The sequence below is a fragment of the Rhincodon typus genome, chromosome 5 (genome assembly GCF_021869965.1).
Source record: "Rhincodon typus isolate 14 chromosome 5, sRhiTyp1.1, whole genome shotgun sequence".
In the NCBI taxonomy this organism is placed as follows: Eukaryota; Metazoa; Chordata; class Chondrichthyes; order Orectolobiformes; family Rhincodontidae; genus Rhincodon; species Rhincodon typus.
The window spans coordinates 87,146,919-87,168,165 of record NC_063336.1 but is presented as its reverse complement, the minus strand read 5'-3'; the positions used below and the strand labels follow the sequence as shown (position 1 = coordinate 87,168,165).

The 21,247-nt window shown below is 41.3% G+C and overlaps 1 protein-coding gene across 4 annotated transcripts in view; it reads right to left on the bottom strand.

Annotated features, from left to right (window-relative positions):
• Window positions 1–21,247, bottom strand: part of extl3 (exostosin-like glycosyltransferase 3) — a 130,841-nt gene that overhangs the window by 107,637 nt on the left and 1,957 nt on the right. The gene's annotated exons all lie outside the window — the stretch shown is intronic.

Here is a 21,247-nt window from a genome sequence, read left to right as displayed (position 1 = left end):
GAATCATCTGGACTCGAAATATTAGCTTGCTCTCTCTCCACGAATGCTGTCTGACCTGCTGTGATCTCCAGCATTTGTTGTTTTCAGTACAGATTCCAGCATTTGCACCTACAGAGTTAAAGAAGGGTTTGTTTAATTAAAGTCTGGGCTGACTCCTTGAGTTTTGTCTGTCATACAACGGAAGATTACCTGGGTAAGAAATTTGAGTACTGCTTTTGGGTGACACCACATAAAAGGAAAAGTACTACAAGTTACAATGCAATACAACATAAATCACATAACACCAACCATTTCACAAAATTTGTTTCAAAATTCAAAAAACTTGCACTCTCTCAAAAACCTCTTACATCTATTAGCAACTAGGAGAGATCATGCCCTTCCTTCCACTGCAATTTCCAAATTTTTCTCTCACTCTTTCATTCTTCAGTTTGCTTCAAAACCTTTTTTGTAGTTGTGGATTCTAACCTCATTCCAGAATCTTCAGTAGAAAATCCTCGCTGACACAGAGGGACTACTGAATGGTTGGAAGTAACATTATCAGGAAGTCTTAAATGCAGGCCTCCAATTGCCTTTGCAGAGCAAGGGAATTTCTTCCTGGTATCTTGACCAATGTTTATCCCTCAACATCATGAAACAAAGCAATGATTACACTTCAAAAGTATTTCTTCATAATTATAACTATCTGTATATTCTTTAAGACATCCTCAAATGGTGAAATCCATTTTATGAACATATGTTCTGATTATCTTTCTTATATGTTGATTACTTTCATTTAATTATCACAAGACACTTCTAATTAAACACCTTTTCATTAGACATTCTCTTAGATGTACAGACAATCCTCTTACTCAATCACATCATGCAGTTAAAACCGAGAATCATAGAACCTCAAACAAAGGCACGGACTTGCCAAAATGACACTGCCCACACAAAATCACAGCTATTGTTAGCACATAACAATACAATTGAAATTAACACCACATCAACACAAAGGCTGCACAAGAAGCCTATTATATGTTACTCAGTGCAGAAAAATGGCTTGTGTATAAATGCTCTAATTATATAAATGAACCAGTCACATTCTTATCTTGACTGCCTTCTGGTGAACACACTTTACACCCAGAATAGGATGGGTGCGGGTAGAGAAAATTAATGAGATAAGACCATTTGTAACAATATAACCTGCATTTATATATCAAGCTTAACACAGTGAAATGACCCCAGGTTCTTCACAGGAATACAATAAATTTAGATACAGTGACACATAAGGAGATATCAAGGCAGATGACAACAATCCTAGACAAAAAGATCAGCTTCAAGGGAGTGTCTTGAAGAAAGAAGAGGAAATGATCAGGTGGAGAGTTTTAGAGATGGAATTCCAGATTTTAAGGCCTAATCAGCAAGAGATACAGCCAGTGATGGAGCGATAAGGTGTGGGGATATGCAAACATTCACAATTGGAGCTGCAATCACTTGTCTCAAGTTTGTTACAAAACAGAACAGGACCTTAACTTGTTGCTATTTCTCAACTTTGAAGAGAGTGTTCTACCACAAAATATGACAGAGAACAACCACCCTGGGCCCTTAAGGAGATGAAGTGAGTGGAGTATGAGTTTTTTGTTATGGCTCTCTGGAGTTGGGGGCTGTTCCTCTAAACAGGAAGGACACAAAGAAAGTTTCTATTTTCAAAAAGGGAGCATGGCATGTTACTATATGCTTACATACCATTAGAAATGCCTCAAATAACATCAGATGGAGAAGGTCTTATCAGGGACATTTCTCGTCTTCCGTAAAAGGTTTAATCTTACCCAAATAAACTGTTTGAAGATGCTGCTGCTAAGCCTGAAATGTAGGTAGTCATTGTTTACTAGCACTTACAACTATTCTTTGATACGATGCCTCAGAAGAGACATCTTAAAGTGACAGAATTGAGTGACTAGCAGTAATCTACTGCAGTAGACTGGGAATTGGCTGAAATGTCTCAGGAAGAAAGCTATAGCCAATAGATTTGTATCTGTTTGGAGACATTTGTTTGCAAAGAAATCTTATAACAGTCAGAAAAAAGTGGAATGCTAAAGAGTATAGAAAGTACAAGGGTGATGAAAAAATAAATTAAGAACAAGAGGATGACAAAGGAATGGATAGAGTGTTTGAGATAGGTACAAGGTAATTTGTACTGTGAACAGCGAAGGTATAGGCAAAGTTCTTGGTGAGTACTTTGTCTTCACAGAGGAGAGGGTTAATGCAGGTGCTTTAGTTAAAGAGGAGTGTGAATTATTAAATATAACTAGCACAATGTGAGAAGGTGCATGGAGGAACTGACATCCTCAATGGTGAATAAAATCACTGGGCCAAATGGATTGTATCCCAGGTCGTTAAAGGAAGCCAGGGAGAAAAGGATCACTTTCCAATCGTCACTAGATTCAGATGAAGTACTACAGGACTGGAGCTGTGCAAATGTTGTTCAAGAGTTGCTTAAAGAGTTGAGAGATAGGCCAATTAACTATAAGTTAGCCATTCTTACCTTGCTGGTGGACAAATTATTAGAATCAATTCGGAGGGATGAATAAACTGTCAGATTAATTAAGGATAGTCAGCATGATTTTATTAAGGAAAGGTAATGTCCTACTAACTTGATTGAATGTTTTTTTGTGCTAGTAACAAAGAGAATTGATGTGGGTAGTACAGTGGATGTTACCTAACTGGATATTAGTAAGGCAGTTAACAAGATTCCACATGGCAAACTGGTCAGAAAAGTAAAAGCCCATGGGATACAGGGGAACGTCGCATGATAGATCCAATTGACTCAGTGACAGGAAACAACGGACAATGGTTGACTGATATCATTTGGTTGAACGGGCAGAAAAGTGGCAAATGGAAAATCAATAGAGAGAAGGGCAAACAAAGCTAGGGAATACATAATTGAGAGGGGTAGAATTAGTGAGAGACCATGTTTAACTTCAAAAAAAAGATAATTTTTGCACGTGGGCAGGCCAAATGTTAAACATATATGAACCTGACAAAAAAATATAATTGAAGCGAGTGGTGGAACAGATCTGGATGTTGTAGTGTACAAATCTCTCTCGGTCCATGATCAATGCTATGAAGCGATGATAGAAGAGAGTTTTAGGACTATTCCCTGGAAAATGCATGGATGTAGTCAGAAGGAAAACTTAATAAACTTTTCTTAAAACAAAGGGCAGGAAATAAACAGAAAACAAGGAAAAACCAAGAGATTAATTAGTAACATTGGGTACTGGTTTTAAAACTTGCACATAAGTAACATCACACAATTTTGATACATTTCAAGGAACTCATTAGGACACCCAAAAGGAAAACTGCAGTTTCTCAAAAAGGAACACTATGTTACTGTTACACAGAAAGTTTCTATTAATCAAACATTTACAGCAACAGACAAACATGTCAACAAATACTCAGATGTAATGATGGCCAGAGAGAAATTTGATGGCCTTATCAAGCTCTAGATTCATAGGAACAGAAATGGGATATTCGGCCACAGGAGTCTGTTCTACTATCGACGATTACAGCCCATTTATCTCTCACCTCCCTTTACCTGCCTCTGCTCCATATCCCTTGAGGTTCTTCCGCAAAAATCTATCAACCTCATCATTGAAAATGTCAACAGGCAGCCCTATTTGTGGGGTGTGGGTTGTGGGATGTGGGATGGGCATGAACATGAACAGTTTCAGATTTCCATCTGTGTCAGGAGAAGTGCCTCCAGACAGCACACATGAACAGAGTATGTCTAATTTTTAAGGGACTACAAACCAAGTTTAGGCATATTTTCCTCTCTGTTCAATCCTCTAAGTTCTGGTATCCTCCTAGTAAATCTGCAATACCCCCAAGACCAAGAGGCCCTTTCTAAGGCACACTGCTGAGAAACATCGAACTCAGGTGGGGTCCAATGAAGGCTCTGTATAACTGCAACATTGCTTCCTCATTTCTGTATTCCAACACTCTCAACAAAGTCTAAAGTTCTGCTTTTTCTCCCCCTAATCAACCTATTCATTTGGTAGATGTTATTACACATCTCTGGAGCAGGTGGGACTTAAACCTGGGCCTCTTGGTCCAAGGATAGGGACACTACCACTGTGCCACAAGACAGCCCTGACACAAGTCCAAGGTTCCATAAGCATGTTGTTTACCGTTTGCACCTGTGCACTGGTTTTTAACAACTTCTGTATCTGGAAACAAAATTCCTTTGTTCCTCCACAGCTTCAAGTCTATCACCATCATTAAAACACTCCAAATTAATTTAAAACTAGGTACATCAAGTGAAATCTTCAACAAATATACAACGTGCTTTGTTTAATTATCAGCAATGAAATCAACCCTTTTCATTTATTACAGGAAGCACAGAAATTATTTTCCTGAAGTAAATTCTTAAAGGCTGGCACAGAGGCTGGACTATATTTGGTAGCTGGTGATACAATTAATGATTCATGACAATTAAATAAGCAGTGAAGCTGTATCAAGTAAATTAAAAACAATCATGTCACACCGGCTGCGTCCTTCAACATGCTAAACGTTCTGGGATTCCCTAGAACAGTGCAGGCAGAATTCAGTATCATAGATTAGTCACATTAAGCTTTTGTTTTGAGCCACTTGCTATTTTCTTACAGGGTTTTCATAGCCATGAAATATTGAGCAACTGGAATCAAATAGATCCAGCAAATGTCCCTTTGCTGCTAACACAGTGGCAAATTGAATCACTTGCAACAATTCCAGACAATTAACATACAACACTAACAGAAGTGTATAACTAATCTTATGCTTCTGGGCACTTCATATCAGCTTTTCAGATTACCCAGTATACATTTCTATGGCCATGTTCATAGCAGAAACTATGTAAATTTGTCACAGTGTAATTATAATCTCCTGCTAGTGGTGGTCCTGTAGCAAATGTTTGTTCCTCACAGCTTGTCATTTTTCTTCTTCCAGCAACAGTTTCTCTGCTCTCCAAGTTGCTGCACATTTTGTTATTTAAGTACAACCCTTTACAATATAACCCTTAAAGATTTCTGCAATCCTTCAGCTCCGGGCTCTTGTGCACCAATTTTAAATGCATGATTCCTGGCTGTTCCTTTAACTGCGTGAGCCTTAAGCTATGGAATTCCCCCTTCAAAACCGTTCACTCCTCCTTTAACCAGCATTATTATTCTTTGTAATAGGAAATGCCATGAGATCTTTTAACATATTAAAAGGCATTATATCAATGGAAATTGTTGCTGAATTCAGTGAGGCTTTGGAATTGTTTAACAGAGTCTCAGTTTAAGTTTAACTCAGAGCAAAGATAACCAGGGTAATTTATACATGATACTGTAAACTGCACAGGCTCACTTCAGTGCTTTACAGAGACATAACTGAACCACAAAATTAGACGACAGGCCCAACATCACTCCAACTGATCACACGATCTTTTAAGTAATGCTTAATATGGCTGGAAGAAAAATATCAATTAGCTTTTGATTGCATATTGTTGTGCCAGCTATTGACATAAATCTAGAAGTATGATATAAATTAAGAACAGAACATAGGACTTCAAAACAAGCACTTGAAAGAACAGTCTAACGCAACTAACCACTTCCCTCTAGTCTCGTTTCACCTGAACTTCTCATGGGTATTGACTCGCTATACAAAATAGAGTTGGGCGACTGGCTAGAACCAACGAATTAGAATTAATATTTTCAATGGAGATATTTTCGTAAAACTAACAAAAATAACTTGCATTTATCTAGCATCTTTCACATTGTAAAACATCACAAAATGCTCCACAAGAGCTTTATCAGACAAAACTTGACACCAACTCACCTGAATAGACATTACGGACAGGAGACCAAAAGCTTGGGAAACTGGCAGGTTTTAAGCACCCATTTATGGGAGGAGGAAGAGGGTGCGAGAGCACGAAAGCGCGAAAGAGAGAGAGGAGGGGGTGGAGGGAGAGGGAGAGACAGGTTTACGATAAATGCCAGTATTTCAGGGCCCAGGCATCACAGGGTATAGCTGCAAGTGGTGATGTACTTAATTTCAGCAAAGCTCAATAGGCTAGGATAAGGGGTGCACTCAGGGATGTAGGAGATTACAACACATGGAGGAAGGTAGCGAGATTTGAAAACAAGGACTTTACATTCAAAGTGTTGAGATATCAGGAACCATCAACTTCAGAAAGAAAAGGAGAACATTCCCCCATCTACATCAATGGAATGGAGGTTGAGAGAGTGAAGAGCATCATCAAGTTCCTCGGAGTAACGATAACCGACAACCTGTCCTGGACTTCTCATGTAAATGCAACAGTCAAGGCAGTACACAACAGCTCTTCCTCCTCAGACAGTTCAGGAAATCTGGCATATCCATATGGTCCATCACCAACTTCTACAGATGCACCAATGAAAGCATACTGTCCTGGTGCATAATGGCCTGGTATGGTAACTGCACTGCACAGGACCATAAGAAACTACAAAAGGTGGCGTGCACAGCCCAAACCATCATGGAACCCAACCTTCCATCCATGGGCTTTATTTACACAGCTCACTGCCACAGAAAGGTAGCCAACATCATCAAAGACCCATCACACCGTGGTAATGATTTCCTACAACCTCTTCCATCAGGCAGAAGATACAAAACCCTGAACACACATAAGCAGGTTCAGGAATAGCTTCTTTCCAGCAGTTATCAGACTGTTGAATGGACTCTAGCCTCAAATAACGTAACCTGCATGCCTCTAAGTCTTTTTGATCTGTACATTCTTTGCTTGCTGTGATCTGCCTGTACTGCTCGTAAACAAAGCTTTTCACTGTATTTCGCTAATCATGACAATAAATCAATCAACCAATGAAGGGTAGTTAGTGGGTGATAAGTGAATGACACTTGATTTTCAAATTGCTTTCTTCTGATTCAGTTTGATCATTGGTGATAAAGTGCCACCAAATAAATAGAAATTTGGTAGCATAAAAGTTGGTATGAGGAGGCATTTACCCTGCAGATTGCTGAAGAACATGTTGCACAGCAGTCTACATGAATGGCTGATATTCCATCTGGCCACTGAAGTGTGAGAGTGCCACCCAATAACTGTTTGCAAAGATTGGTAGACCCACCATTATTCTGGCCTAAAGGGGGCAGCAGTTGCCAAATTCCTTGGCCAGCAAAGTACCTTCAACATTTGCAGAAGTAGTAATATTTAGGAAGAAAATTCCATGAACATAAAAGCTAAAAGAGAAGGAAATGGGGCTGGGGAATGAAAGAACCAGAACAGTTAAATGGACTAAGGAAAAGGACAGGGGGCACAAGCCCATAGGGTTCGGAAAAGTTCCAGGCGTCAAACCAAGCAACAATATGAAGGTAAAGGTGGTGGCGCAGTGGCAATGTTACTGAATCAGTAAGCCTGGCTAAAGGTCTTGGGGACGAGTTCAAATCTGATCACAACAGAGGGTAAAACTTGAATTCAATAAAATCTGCAAATAGAAGCTACTCTAATGTCAATTGTCATAAAAACCCATTAGTGAACCAATGTCCTTTAAGGAGGACAATATGCCATTCTACCTGATTTGGCCTGTATGTGACTTCAAACCACAGCAGCACAGTTGATTCTTAACTGCGTTCTGAAATGGCCTAGAAAGCCAACTCAGTTGTTTCACACCACTGCAAAGCATAAAGAAAGGAATTAAACTAGATGGATCACACAGTGTCAAACTAGGCACTTGAAACATCAATGACAAACCCATCCCCTGCTAACCCTGCAAAATCCTCATTACCAATCTGTGGGAATTTGAACCAAAAATGGGAGAGATATCCCACAGACAAGTCAAGTAATAGGCTGGCATATTCACACACACAAAATCATACCTTACAGCCAATGTCCCAGACACCACCATCCTGTCCACCTGCAGGACAAACACAACTGAAGGGAGGGAGTTTCCTGCCTTCACATTGACTGTACTGTCATTATGTGTCATTCCATTAAGTCAAACATAAGTAAGGAAACCTCCTGCTGATTGTCACCTACCACCACCCCCTCACTGAATATCAATTGAAAGAAGCCGCTGAGGGTAGCAAGTGCACAGAACGTGCTCTGGATGGGGGTGAGGGGGTAGGTGGGACTTCAATGTCCATCACCAGGCCAGGGTAATTAGCAGCATCACTGACTGAGCTAGCCAAGTGCTAAAGGACATAGCTACTAGACTGCACCTGCAGCACGTGGTAAGGGAACTAGCAGGACGCAAAATATCGACTTCAACATCCTGACCAATCTAACTGTCACAGATGCATTTGACCATGACAGCATTGGTACGAGAGATCACTGCAGTCACCGTGCAGATGAAGTCCCATCTTGACACTGAGAATACCCTCCATTGGGTGACACGAGTATGGTGCTACAAGGGACAGACTTCATATAGATCCAGCAAATCAAGCTTGGCATGAACAAGGTGCTACTGCCCAACAGCAACAGCAGAACTGTACATAACCACAACCTAACCTCATGGCTGGCATATTCCCCACTTTACCATTACCATCAAGCTGGGAGATCAACCCTGGTTCGTTGAAGAGTGCAGGAGAACATGCTTGCAGCAACACCACGAATATCAAAAAACGAGATGGCAACCTGATAAAGCTACAATACAGGACTTCTTTCATGCCAACCAATGAAAGCTGCATGTGATAGACAGGACTAGACAATCCCATAAACAATGGATCAGGTGAAGCTCTGCAGTCGCATCACATCTAGTTGTGACTGGTGATGGACAATTAAACAATTGAACATTAACCTTCCCTCCATCTTAAGATCAGAACTGGGGATGTTCATTGATTGCACAATGTTCAGTGTCTTTTATGACTCTTCAGATACTGAAAAAAGGCTATTCAAAGTACATAAGTAAACACCCAGACAACATCTAGATTTGGGCAAACTAGCAAGAAAAACTTGAGCCACAAAAGTGAGAAGCAAAGACCAGATCCAACAAGAGAAAATCTTTCCATCACCCCTTCATGTTTAGTGGCATTACCATTGCTGAATCCTGGTATTAACACCCTAAAAGGTTACTGAAGACTAGAAACTGAATGGGACCAGCCAAAGAAATATTGTAGATACAACAACAATTCAGAGGCTAAAAGTTCTACAACAATTTAACCACCTCCTGTCTCCCCAAAGCTTGTCCACCATCTACAAAGCACAAGTCAGGAGGGCGTTACAATACTCCCCACTTGCCTGGATTAGTGCAACTCCAACAACGCTAAGAATCTCAACACTACCAGGACAAAGTGGTCCATCTGATTGGCACCACATGCAAACATCCACTCCTTCCACCACTAATGCTCAGAGCAATAGTGTGTACTATCTGCAAGATGCACTGCAGAAATTCACCAAGACTCTTTAGACAGCACCTTCAACACATAGACCACCTCTATCTAAAAGGACAAGGACAACAGATACAGGGGAACACCACCATCTGCACGCTCCCCTCCAAACCACTCATCTTCATTGGGACAAAATCTTGGAACTCCCTCCCTAACAGCATTATGCAAGCACCTACATCACAAAGTGCAGCAGTTCAGGAAAGCAGCTCACCACCACTTTCTCCAAGGCAATTGTGGATGGGCACTAAATACTGCCTTACCAGCAATGCCCACATCCCGTGAACAAATTATAAAAAACACGAATATATTAAAAGTCATTACAGGCACTTGAGAGATGCACTAGAGTAATCTACTTTAACCTCAGGGTGACTTAAAACAATTTACAGACAATGAATCATTACAACAGTGATTATACCTCAGTAATTAGAAATCAAGCATTTAATTTGCCTACAGCAACTTGCCAAAAACCAGAATGCAAGGATGATAATAAGTTAAACTGTGCTAATGTTGTTGGTTGAAGGTTAAAAATTGGTCACAATTCTAGGAATATCTCCTCTGCTCTTCTACAAAATAGTCCTTGGGGATCTTTTACCTCCATCTGATCAGACAGAGGGGTGTATCGATTTAACTTCTTAGCCTAAAGACAGAACCTCTAACAGTACAACACATCCCTAATGCTTCACTGAAAGTCAGAGTCAGATTTTCATAACGATAGAAGTTTCGTCATAATGAGACTGGAGCCCTGCATGTGAACCTCAGAACACAGCTTCCAACATTATTGCTAAGGGAAGAGGTTTAGTTTGCAACTTGTGTCTTTTAAGAAGGCAACTTTACCTCCAATGATCTTTCACTGCTTTGCTTACCAAGAATGTGTCCACCTCTGCCTCTCAAATATTCAAAGACGATGCATCCACCACCTTTAAAGGAAGACAGTTCCAAAGACATCCAACCCTGAGAAAAAATTCATCTCATCTGTGTGTTATATACACTTATTTTTAAAAAGCGAATCCCAAGTTCTACATTCACCCATAAAAGGAAAAAGTCTCACCACATCTACACTCAAGATCTTCCAGGATCTCTCAGATATTTTTACCACTGTCTAGAGACTGATATGTTATGACACATCTCTGGAGCAGTTAGGACTTGAACCTGAGCCTTCTGGGTTATACCACTCCACTACAAAAGCCCTCCTTGGGAGCTTATATCCTTATAAAGCTAAAACTGCCACAGTAGACTGGAGAGACAGGATACTTTTGAGAGAGGTCTTTTTGGATGTGTCAGGTCAGTGTTAAATGCAGATGTAAATGTGCACAAAAATTAATTTAACAGAACTGTCAAGGCATTTAAATCCCCAAGCTCTTTAAGAAAAATACTTCAGTCAAAAATAATCAGTGCTTGCAATTTCATGAAGTCATTAACATATGCTCGAGTGTTAGGATTCTGGGATTAATTCCTATTGCATGATTAATTCCACAACCTAGAATTATCATATGGTAATTGGGAGCAGGGAGGTACTTCTATGTTCCCCAGGTTAAATAATAGCTCCAAGTCTTTGATGTGGGGTTATGGATACAAATCTACACTTTCATTGAAAATTAAATACATGAAGTAATTTAGTATATTCAACTTCTTTTTTTATCAAAATCATTTTCTAGTGAGTTATTAAAAGAATCTTAGAATTTTATTTTATTCCAATTCAGCATAGTTCAAAAGTTAGACCATGATGGATGCTTGATGTGTTTTGCCAGGAGGATGCGAGGGCAAAGGGTGGTAGATGGGAATGTCATCAGCTGGCAATAAGTGGGTACAGAGTATAAAATGGGCCATAAGGATTGGTAGAGTGGCATAGGTTAGCACGGAGGATATGAAGCACCATTAGGGTTAACTGGAGGGACACACTCGGTCTGGGTGATATGAGCAACATGGAATTGGTTGGGGAACACAAGGTAGTCCGAGTTGGCACGGACAAAGCATGAGGACTTTGTGGCAGATGAGGATGTTTCAGGTATGAGGACCAGAGGGCAGCTTTTTGATTTAATGCTTTCTTTTACAGCTGGGACGAAGTCATGGATCACCGAGATTGGTCTTTCACAAAGTCTTTCTCTGGCAGCCCATGCGGTTGCTTCCACACTGTTTCCAGAGGCCCCAGGCCAGATACCCATTAAAGCCTGCCACCACCCCTAAACTACCCAAGGATAAAACGTAAAACTTTCTGCTAAGTCAGATCAACCACTTCAGAAATGTTCTAAAATCAATGCTCCCAACTTGGGAGGGAAAATTCAAACCCAATCACAGTTTTATGTTTAATTCCCTGGAACTAGACTTGAACCCAAAACTTCTTAATAGGTTATTGCAAGTGGCGATCATGCAATACAATGAGAAACTTCCTTTGCCCAAGAATAAAAAGTGAAACTATGGCATTAAAACATTTGCGAAGTACATAGCTAGACATGCAGCAAAATTTAAAAAAATAGTATAGGTTATGCAAATCAGAAGAGCAAACAGCATACTCTGCAGGGAAATTCTATGTGCCAGTTCCCCAGCTTAAGACACACTGCTCTCCTGTTTCAATATTAAATCAGTAAACAACCAGTGGTTAACTACGTGCAACAGTCTGGAGGTGATTCAGGTACTCTGACACAACCATAAAACCACACAGTTTGAGGGAGGATTTGTTAAGATGCAAGTGTTTGTGAGAAGAAAGAACTAGAAGAAAATGATGACATTTTCTGGTATTTTATGATTTGTGTGATGTTTCATCATAATTAGGATTCTTACAGCATAGTAGTAGTATCCCTGCCTCTGAGCCAGAAGCCCCACAACTTGACTGTTCCAACGATAAAGGTCGACTATCAACATGCAAATTCTTCTAACACAGACTAGTGGCATGCAGTAAGAGTTGGAGAGATTTCTGGTCAAAGTCATATGATACAAAGGAATTGGCAGCCTCTGGCATCACTATTCATATCTGCAGTCTGCAGAGTGTGCAGGTTGAAACAGAAACTTGGCTATCCATGTGATCCATAAAACACTAAAACCATACAATAATGAAAAAAGAACAGTACAACATGGCATCTAACAAACAGACTGCCAAAACCCACAATCACTGCCACCAAAAGCAGAAGCAGCATAGGAACTCAACTACTTCCAAATACCCAACAAGTCACTTAACATACTGACTTGGAAGTCTATCACTGTTCCTCCATCACCAAAGCCCTGAAACTCCCTACCTGACAGAATTGTGGGTGCACCTTCATCATGTGGACAACGGGAATCCATGGAATAGGAATGGACAATAATTTGCCAGGATATCACACAACATCAATATTGTGATGTAAGGTATATGATTTTTATATATATTTTAATATCGTTTATTTTAGAGTTTGAATTTGAGTCAGTGACATATGTATTTTGGTCTGAATCTAAAGGGGTTTAATGATTAACGTGTTTCTGTAATCACGGCGATTTCTTTTGGAAACCATAAATAACCGTGCCCAGTGTGATTTTCTTTCATTGGGAGACTTTATCAGCAAATAAAATTTACAGTGTAGTGCATTAGGCTTTCAGTTAACAAGGTTCTAATTTTTTTTGATTGGGGAAATACCCATTGGGCAGCACAGTGGCTCAGTGATTAGCACTGCAGCCTCACAGTGCCAGGGACCTGGCAATTACACCCTCTGGCGACTCTGTGTGGAGTTTGCACGTTTTCCCCATGTTACATGGGTTTCCACCAGGTGCTCTGGTTTCCTCCTATGGTCGAAAGATGTGCAAATTAGGTGGAGTGGCCATGCTAAATGAGGAGCGCCCACGAGGAGCTCGAACAGTTCATCCACTTGACTAACACCTTCCACCCCAACCTTAAATTCACCTGGACCATCTCCGATACCTCTCTCTCCTTCCTGGACCTCTCTGTTTCTATCTCTGGCAACCACCTGGAAAGCGATATCCATTTCAAGCCTACTGACTACCAAGCTACCTTAATACACATCCTCCCACCCATCTTCCCGAAAAAAGGCCATCCCCTATTCCCAATTCCTTCGTCTCCACCGCATCTGCTCCCGAGATGAGGCATTCCACTCCTGGACATCCCAGATGTCCTCGTTTTTCAAGGACCGCAACTTCCCCTCCACAGTGGTCGAAAACGCCCTCGACCGCATCTCTCGCATTTCCTGCAACTCATCCCTCACACCCCCTCCCCGCAACAACCAAAACAGGATCCCCCTCGTCCTCACGTACCACCCCACCAACCTCCGGATCCAATGCATCATCCTCCGCCACTTCCGCCACCTGCAATCTGGCCCCCCACTACCAAGGACATTTTCCCCTCCCCACCCTTGTCTGCCTTCTGGAGGCACCACTCTCTCCGTGACTCCCTTGTCCACTCCACACCCGGCACTTTTCCCTGCAACCGCAGGAAGTGCTACACCTGCCCCTGCACCTCCCCCCTCACTCCCACCCCAGGCCCCAAAAAAACCTTCCACACTGGTAGGTAGGAGATGGGGGTAGGGGTTAGTCAGTGAGGCGGGAGGAGTGGATAGGTGGGAGAAAAGGTGGACAGGTCAAGGAGGTGGGGACGAGCTGCGCTGTTTTTGGGATGAGGTCGGGGGTAAGGGAGATTTTGAAGCTTGTGAAGTCCACATTGAGGCCATTGGGCTGCAGGGTTCCCTAGCGAAATATGAGATGCTGTTCCTGCATCCTGCACCCCCATCCCAGGCCCCAAAAAAACCTTCCACATTAAACAGATGTTCACCTGCACATCTGCTAATGTGGTATATTGTATCCGCTGTTCCCGATGTGGCCTCCTCTACATCGGGGAAACCAAGCGGAGGCTTGGAGACCACTTTGTGGAACACCTACGCTCGGTTCATGATAAACAACTGCACCTCCCAGTCACGAACCACTTCAACTCCCCCTCTCACTCCTTGGGCGACATGTCCATCCTGGGCCTCCTCCAGTGCCACAACAATGCCACCCGAAGGTTGCAGGAACAGCATCTCATATTTCGCTTGGGAACCCTGCAGCCCAATGGTATCAATGTGGACTTCACAAACTTCAAAATCTCCCTACCCCCCGACCTCATCCCAAAAACAGTGCAGCTCATCCCCACCTCCCTAACCTGTCCTTCCTCCCACCTATCCACTCCTCCCACCTCACTGACTAACCCCCACCCCCATCTCCTACCTACCAGCAGTTCCTACTATCTCTTACTAAGCTTTAAGTTATGATAAAAGAATGGAATTCTCTCTGCTGCAAGTATTGTATTGAAGTGTTAGGGATTAATGGGATTGGATTTTGTGTTAAATGTAAATAGTTTGATTTATGCTATGTTATCTTCATTTATTTTGCATAATAAACTTTTGTTTTGTTAAACCCAAACGTGCAGTGTTTCAGTGAAAAACCGCCTCATTGAAACCAACAAAAAAGGAATCAAAATAAGATCCATCAAGCCAGAATGCAATCTCATACCTGACTTATCCAATAATATCAGTTGGGATCATCCAATAATATCAGCTGGGATCATAATTTCCCCAAAATTAATATTTTACAAATTTACCTTACACTCAGAGACGAAGGAAATTCAAAATTAAATTGTCCTATTGAATCTCAGTTTAAATCCATGTCATCAATTATCAATCACCAATTCTGATTGGGAGTAAGCAACGATACTTCCTAGTGCTAGAAAAGAAGAACAAGATTAATATAAAGACTGAATGTTTCTGATGAAGGGCCACCACTGGTGCAGGTCAATGTTGGTATCATCACCAAGACTGTTGTGGAGGATTGGCTACCTGTATTGTGGTTGGTCACTGGAGGTATGCAAACACCAAAGCCACATGCAATTATAACCCGGTTGGAAAGGTCGTAGGGACAGTGTCAGAATGTCTTGTAAACAATGTCAACTGTGTCTCAGTGGCGGCATTGTCAACTGTCAATAAGTCATGGGTACAAGTCCCATTCCAGAGACTTTAGTACAAAAATCTGGTCTGGCACTCAAGCCAGCAATGAAGGAGTGCTGTATTGTAGAAGGAGTCATCATTCTGATGAGATATCAACCCATCTGTTCTCTGTTGGATATAAAAGATCCCAAGGCATTATTTCAAACAGGAGCAGGAGAGTTCATCCCTCAACTAACTAATCACTAACAGCAGATTATCTGGTCTTAAAACATTGGTGTTTGTGCAAGCTTGCTATACACAAATTTGCTGCTACATTTCCTAAATTACAAAGGGAACTACACTTCACTGAGTCAGAGATGTCAACAAATGAACACTAACTTCAAATAATGTTGATCTCGTTAATGTTGATCTTGCTTCGTGCACCTTCAATGCAGCGTGACCTGTATGCCTCACGCTGCCTAAGCGCCCTATGATCTGTACGTCCTTGCTTGCTATGAACTGCCTGTACTGCTCACAAACAAAGCTTTTCACTGCAGTTAGGTACACGTGACTACAATAAACTCAAACCAAATATCAAATTCCAAGCTGACACACATCTGCAGTAATAAAGGAGGGACGATCCTGCCAGAAGTGCCACCTTTTGAAGACAAGGCTGAGACCTGGTCTGTCCTCTCACACGGATGTGCAAGATCCCATCTGACCATTCTGAACAGCAACATGGACACAAAGTTGGTAGACTGGCCAGAAACAGACAGTAGTGGTGAAGTGATGTTTGTCAGGATACAGGAAGGTTTCTAGTGGAGTTCCCATAGGCACCTGCTTTTCTTAAATATTAGTGATCTAAACTCAGTTGCACAGGGTACAATTTCAAAATTTGCAGATAATACAAAATTTGAATGCATTTTAAACCATGCCAAAGACAGTTGCAGACTTCAAGGGGATATCAAAAGGCTGGCAGAAATTTGATATATGAAGAACTGAGAAGTGATACATTTTGACAAGAAATACAAGGTAAGACAAGGTGAGGGAAAAGGCAGGGGACCGACCCTAAATCGAAATGCTCAGCAGAACCACTGCAGACACAGTGGGCCAATTGGCTTCCTTTGAACAGTAACAATTCTTTGACTGTATAAAGAATTGTAGGAAAGATGTGGAAGCTTTAGAGAGGGTGCAGAGGAGATTTACCAGGATGCTGCCTGGACTGGAGGGCATGTCTTATGAGGAAAGGTTGAGGGAGTGAGGGCTTTTCTCATTGGAGTGAAGAAGGATGAGAGGTGACTTGATAGGAGTGTACAAGCTGATGAGAGGCATAGCCAGAGACTTTTTCCCAGGGCAGAAATGGCTATCATGAGGGGGCATAATTTTAAGGTGATTGGAGGAAGGTATAGGGGAGATGTCAGAGGTAGGTTTTTTACACAGAGTGGCGGGTGCATTGAATGCAGTGGTAGTAGAGTCAGATACATTAGGGACATTTAAGCGACTCTTGGATAGGCACATGGATGATAGTAAAATGAAGGGTATATAGGTTAGTTTTGATCTTAGAGTAGGATAATAGGTCGGCACAGCATCGTGGACCAAAGGGCCTGTATTGTGCTGTACTGTTTTATGTTCTTAATAAAGAATATAATTCTAAAGGGGATGCAGCAAGAAGAGAAACCCGAGGTATAAGTGTACAATTACTGAAAATCAAAGGGCATGTTGAGAAGTGATGACAAATGCATATGGGATCTTGGGGTTTATAAATGGAGACACAGTATAAAAACAAGGATGCCATGAAAAACTTAAGCACTTATTTGGTCTCAATTCAATTGTAGTATTATATCCAATTCTGGACAACATTTTAGCAAGGAAGTGAAGGGACTTAGAGAGGATGTGGAAAAAAAATTATGACAATGCTTCTAGAAATGAGAGATTTAGCTACATTGAAGATTGGAGAAGGTGAGATTGTTCCTCTTAAAGTAGAAAAGGTCAAGTTGAGAAGGAATTTGATAGAGGTGTTCAAAACAATGAAAGGCCTAGGCAGAATAGATGGAGAGAACTAGGTCCCATTGGTGAAAGAGTTGAGAACCAGTAGACACCGACTTAGGGAGATTGGCAAAATACTAACAAACAACTAACATACAAATCAGATGCAGGAGTAGGCCATACAATCCCTGAATCCTGTTCCACTGTTCAATAATGCCTGGATCTGATTACTCCATAATCCAGCCTAGCCTCGATAACCTTTCTCCCACTGCTAGTCAAGAATCTATTTACCTCTTCCTTAAAAATATTGAAGGAACCTGCTTCTACCATTTTTTGATGAAGAGACTCCCAATTCTAGATTCTCTAACAGGAGAGAATATCCTTTTCACATGTACCTGTCAAGACATTTCAGGATCTTACATGTTTCAGGTCACCTTTTACTCCTGTAACTCCAGTGGATACAAGCTTAGGCTGTCCAAATTTTCCCCTCAAAAGATAACCTGCCCACTCCAGGTACTATTTAGTGTGTCTTCTCTGAACTGCTTCTAATGTATTTATATCCTTCCTTAAATAAAGGGAATCAATACTGTGTATGTATTCTGGATGTGGTCTCACCACTGCCATGTATAACTGAAGTACTATCCCTTCACTTTTACATGGAATTCCAATAGTAATAAACAATACATTCTATTAGTTTTCCTAGTTACTTGGTGAATCTGCATACTAACCTTTCGTGATGCATGCACTACAATATCTAGATCCCTCAATATTTCAGAGCTCTGCAATCTCACCACAAGATAACAAACATTTTTCATTTTTCCTTCCAAAATGGCTAATTTCACATTATACCCCATTTTTCAGATCTGTGCCAAATTACTTAACCTAATTATTTGCCATTGCAGCCTCTCTATGACCTCTTCACAACTTCTAATCTTTGTGTTATCAGTAAATTTAACAACCATACTTCCTTCCTTTCATCCACGTCACTTATATAATTATAAACAGTTGAGGCCCTGTGGCTTACCACTCATTAAATCTTTCCAACCAGAAAATGACCCATTTATGCCAATGCTCCATGTCCTAAAGGTCAGTCGATCTTCTATCCGTGCTATGTTGACTCTGCCTATTATCTTTAACTTCTCTCAGCACTCCATTATATTTTCTTTACAAAGGCAATTCTACATAAAGGATTTAACATCTATCACTGGGAAGATGTTACAGCAAACTGACCTATGGTTTTCAGCTTTCTCTCTCACTCTCTCCCCCCCCCCCCCACCTTTTGGAATTAAGAAATTACATTTACTATTTTCCAACTAACAGACGTTCCCCAAATTGAGGGACTTTTGGAAAATTAAAAAAAGATGCAACAACAACCTCACTAGCCATTTCTTTTAAGACCCTAGGATGGTGTGCATCATTAGGTAGGGATCTTGTCAGCCCCAGCTCCAATCTCTGATGATTGTGATTTTATAGAGTCAGAGAGATATATAGCACGGAAACAGACCCTTAGTTCCAACTCATCCATGCTGACCAGATATCCTTAAAAAAAAAAAAATCTAGCCCCATTTCCCAGCATTTGGCCCATATCCCTCTAAACCCTTCTTATTCATATACCCATCCAGATGCCTTTTAAATGAATTCAGATGTCCAGAGATACTTGAAACCAGACAGCAAAGGCAGCAGCTGTGCAGGTTAGTGCAAGTCTGCTTCAATGACACTATGAACGCCCAAATAGATGGCATTGCCTTGGGATTTCCTTTACAACCAGCCCTTGCTAACATGCTTGTTTGGTTACCATAAGAAATGCATCTTCAATGGAAAGATCACAAGCCTCCTGCCCCATGCCTATTTTCGATGTGTAGATGATGTGAATTTGAATCCACAGTTGCACAGTGTCCTAGCCACCAGCCCACCATGTAAGCTTGAAGTTGAGATAAGTCATAAGAAAACTCTCCTGCATGATAACAAAACTCTGATCCAATCATCACTCAAAAGTCAAGAAGGGCCTATGTCCACCACCTTTGGCCCTAAGCAGTGCCCAGTCTAACGCACAGTATATGGGGAAGGTGTCTCAAAAACTGGAATAACAAGTCAAGTTAGCTGTCCCACAATGCTCTTATGCACTAAATACATGAACGGTTTTCTTCACTAACAGCACGCTGCAGTCAGATCAAAACGTATTTTGCCTACTACATAAATAAGTAATGCAATATATAAGTTTCAGTGCCGGTGTGATGTCAGATATGTAAGCCACCTGTCCTAATAACTAGTGGACCAGATTCAACAACTTGCTCTGCTTACAGGAGGCAGCATGCCTCAACCACCCCATACTTATAAGTCTCAGAGATCTTGAGTTCCTCACTCTCTTCCATTTCCTGATGACCTTCTATAGTGAAGACCAATGCAACTACAACATGAAGAAAACATTTTTCATGCACTAAGTGGTTAGAATCTGGAATGCTGTCTCTCACCTCACTCCATCAACATCCTTCTATTCCTTCTTCCATTATGCTTATCTAAATGAGAAAAGAAGCTGATGCAGGAATAGGCCATTCAGCCCTTCAAGCCTGCCCACCATTCTAAAATCAGAGGCAGATCTGCCTCAGACCACATTCCTCTTTCAGGCCAGCTCCTCAAAACTTCAAACTCCTTGATATTTCAAAACCTCTTCTTTAAATACTTTCAGTGATTTAGCCTTCACAAGTCTTCGGGGTAGAAAACCCCAGATATTCACTACTCTCTGTACATCTCAGTTTTAAGTGAGTGTCCCCTTATTCTACAATTATGTTCACTAGCTTGAGGTTGCCACATTAGTGGAAATATTTTCTCAATATATAGTCTGTCAAGTCCTCTCAGCATCTTGTATGTTTCAATCAGATTATACATCATTCTCCTAAACTCTAATGAACAAAGGCCTAACCTGTTTAGCCATTGTTGATAAATCAACCCCTTCATCCCAGAAATCAGTCTAGTGAATCGCTTTGTCTCCAGTGCCAGTATATCCTTTTCTTCAATACAAGGACCAAAACGGGTACACTGTACTCCAGGTGGAACCTCAGCAATACCCTGGATTGTTATAACAGGAGGTTCCTGTTTATAAACTCCGGTCCCTACCATTTAAGGCCAAATTTCCCTTTGGTTTCTTAATTGCATGCTTACCTTTTTGTGCTTTATGCACACAAACAGCCAGATCCGAGTGCTGCACTTTTTTTTTGGGGGGAGTGTCTCAGTTTAAATGGAAGCCTGCCTCTTGATTCTTTCCATCAGATGAATTATCTCACTTTCCTGTATTAAATGCCAAGTTTTTGCCCATTTTCCGACTACCCATCCATACCTTCTTGTAGATTTCTTATGTTCTCATCACAATATGCACACCCACCTATTTTGTAACAATTTTGCCCCTTAAAGTCATTACTATAGGTAGTAAATAATTGAGGCACTAGGACTGTTCCTTCAAGCATTCCACTAGTTACATCCTTCCAACATGGAAAAGATCCATTAATCCCAATTCTGTCTTAGAATCTCAACAGTGTAGATAGAGGCCATTCAATACAGCGAGTCTGCACCACCCCTCCAAAAAGCATCCCACCCAGATCCACCCTATCCCTGTAACTCCACATTTACATTAGTTAACCCAACTAGCCTACACATCCCTGGATACTACGGGTCAATTTAGCATGGCCAATCCACCTAACCTGCACATCTTTTGGACTGTGGGAGGAAACCCGAGCACCCAACTGAACCCCATGCAGACACAGGGAGAACAGACAAACTCCACACGGATGGTCACCCAAGGCTGGAATCAAACCTGAGTCCCTGGTGCTGTGAGGCAACAGTGCTAACCACTGCATCACCATGCCTGTATTCTGCTTGTTAACCAATCCACAATCCATGCTAATACATTACCCCAGTAGCATAGATAGTAGGAACTGCAGATGCTGGAGAATCTGAGATAACAAGGTGTAGAGCTAGATGAACACAGCAGGCCAAGCAGCATCAGAGGAGCAGGAAGT